The following is a 3,431-nucleotide window of genomic DNA, read 5'->3' as shown; positions in this document are numbered from 1 at the left end:
CGGGAAATAACTCTAAAACAAAACCTATACGGGAAGCATCGCCCGGTTAAATCGGCTCTTGTTCTTCTTTGCTTAAAGCTATGTCAATTTCATTCAAAGGAACTCTTTTTAAAGAATGTTTAGGTTACGTATAAAATAACAAAGAAAACTCATAATAAGTGGAGTTACATGAAAATTCATATCGTGGCAATTGATAAATGAAAACCATAAGCTAAACAAAGGGTGTTAAGCTGTATCTAATAAAATATGTTAACATTAAACTTATTTTGTTTTCCGTTATGGGGTCAATTATCGAATGTTTTGTAACATAGAATGTTTCTATTATTAAACACACAAGGAAATCGTTCGTAAACAGAATAAAATGTTCCGGACCAAAATATTATGCCACTTTTTCAATTTGGCTTTAAAATGTTTAGCAATGGTTCCGTGCATGATTCATTTGCTCAAAATCATTTTCAGAATTTAAACGTATATAACAAAATACTTTACACTGCTCAATATGGAAGATGTCGTTGCATACATATATCTATACTCCATTGATCGAGACCAAGTTTTTTAAAATATATAAAGATTTGGCTGAGTAATGACATTGAATGTAAACTCGGGTAGAATCAAAGCACTTGAAAGGGCGAAGGAGTTGCTACCCTTTTATATTACTGTAGAGGTATGATAGTGTAATATTATTATTGTTATGAAAGTTAAAGAAACATGAAATAGATACTGTAAAAGAATTGATTCTAAGAAAAAACTAGTCATAAGTGAGAAAATTCTAAATGCCAAAGGTGATCCAAAACAACTCTATGGTATAATTTCGGAATTAACTGGCACTTAAGCGGCAAATCCTATGCCTCAGTTTACAAATGACGGTGAGCTAGCTGAGAAGTTTGTAGACTTTTTCATGGACAAAATAGCTAAAATTCGTAAATCACTTCAGGATTTTCCAAGCTTCATTTCAAATGTCAAACAAGTTCAACCTTTAGAAAATTTCGAGGATCTTACTGAAACACGGGTGAAGTGCCTTATAAGTGAACTAAATACCAAATCGTGTGAGCTAGACTTATTACCCACACATATCACTCATCTTGATGTGCTTCTGCCAACCATTACCAAACTGGTCAACCTATCTTTGTCTAAAGGCGTATTTTCAACACATGCTAAAGCTAGATTGTTATGTAATAGTTTATCAACTTACTCCAATAAATTACATATTAATAATAAAGTTTATTCTCCTTGGATGGCATTTGTTAAAAACTGTTTAGATGAACTAGGTATGTCTGAATACTTTATTACCCAAAAAGTTGACAATCTGGATAATTTCAAATTATTAGTTAAGAACAGAATATATGATCAGTTTGTACAGAATTTGAATAGTCCAGTGTTTAATTCTGCAAAATGTTTAGTGTATATAACTTATAAGACTGAACATAGTTTGGAGGAATATCTTCATATATTGCATATAAATCTTGCTATTTATATGTGTAAGTTAAGAAAAAGGCTGATATTTTAATATTGAACGTGCTGATTGAACATGTAGAATATGTAACTTATGTACAAAAAAAGTCTTGGAGACGAATTTATTATCTTTTTGAATGCACACATTTTTCTAATGATAGAAAGAGATATATTTAAAGATACTATGCTAACCAAGCTCTCATAGATTAAAGGGACTTGTAAAAATAAAAATAAACTTACTTTATTTAGTAAGTTTTATTACAAAGTACAGTAAACTTCACTTGTAGCGAACACGGTTGTAGCGAAATTCCGGATATAAGGAACAATTTATTTTTGCCCGAATTTTGCCTTTCTTTTTTCAAATAAAAATATACGGTTACACAAACGGTTAAAAGGGAAATTACGTTAAAAGGGAAACTCTTTTCTTAGCCCCTTTTAAGTTAAAAAAAAAAAATTACACTTTTAAAAACCCAACTAAAATTACCCGGGCACCCGTCAAAAGTATTTTAAAACTTTCGGTTTAAAATTGGCCCCAAAGGGGCCCGTTTTTTTTTTAAAAAATTTTAACTTCAATAAAAGCTAGAAAGGTTTCTATTTAAAATATTATGCAGGGTTTTCCCCAAGATAAAAGGGTTTATTTTTTTAAAATTTTTAAATTTCTTTTTTTTTATTTGGGGGCTGGGGGAAATATTATGAGATTTATTTAAAATGGTTTTCAACAAAATCGAGAAAAACCCTTTTGAAAATTTCCCAAAATCCCGTTTGATTGAAATGGAAAGAAATCTTTATTGTATTAAATAATAACTGTTTTGGAGTTTTATTTGTTTTCTTCAGGGAATCTGTATAATTATATGTTTCACACTGTTCGATAAGTGTGCTATGAACCCTTCATTATGTTTTTGTTTATCTTTTATATATTCTTTGTAGTTTTAATCACATGCATGCATGTAATATGCAATGATAAAATAAATAAACTAAGCTAAACCAAGTCATAGTTGTCTGCAGAAATATGTTCCAATATAAGGTACAACAGGAATTGCAACAGGAGACTGTTTACATCAACATGTATATTTAACAGTTTATTTTTTGTTTTATCAAAATAATCACAATTTATCACAAATGTTTCCATGCTCTAAGTAGTTATTCTGTATAATCACTACATGTATACACTATCCATATAGACATATAGGTATACAATTCACATGAAAGTGTACAGTGGGTAAAAAATCATATTAAAATATATTTCATTGCAAAACCCCTGTTTTCTTACTTTCCTAAAAGAAAATATTTTCAATAACACAAGTCAGTTCGAAACAATGACCTTTAAAATTGATAAATATCAAACATATTGAAATTTGATAACAAAAAAAAAATCAAAATAATTGTTTTTCTCTCACATTTTGTTTTACTTAGGACAGTTTCAAAAACAGGATATACAAAACATATGTGATAATTTCTACATGATCATGTGAAATGTTTGTTGTTATTCTATTATTTTTTTGGCTCCATTCACTTGTTTACTTCAAAATTATTAAAATCCTATCATTCCTATGTATTCAATAAAATTTTATGTGTATAAAGTTCAAATTAAAAAATATAAATATTTCTTTGAATCTCTGTTTGATGGAATAAATAAAACTCTGCAAGTTATCAATTTGATGATTTGAAGGCATTAATTTAGTATATGTATTTGTAAAGTTATTTCCTCCACTTATAAGCTGTCATTTAAAGCAACCTTTAATTAATTTTGTTCTGTAATAAGTTATTTCAGTTTTGAGCTAACTTCACCCTACAGTACAAATGTTTCATGATCATCCACATTTTACAACAACAAATATCTTTTATAAATACACCTTGATAATTTATTTCCCTCTCATGATTCTGGCATGAGACAAGATAAACTTTAATTTGCATATTCAATGTAATTTCTCCTTCTCTTCTAACATGTGTTTCTATCTTTTGTTATTTTCCTTTCAATA

The sequence above is a fragment of the Ruditapes philippinarum genome, unplaced genomic scaffold, assembly GCF_026571515.1.
Source record: "Ruditapes philippinarum isolate M1 unplaced genomic scaffold, ASM2657151v2 ctg3935_1_1_1_1, whole genome shotgun sequence".
NCBI lineage: Eukaryota > Metazoa > Mollusca > Bivalvia > Venerida > Veneridae > Ruditapes > Ruditapes philippinarum.
This window is presented reverse-complemented; position numbering follows the sequence as displayed.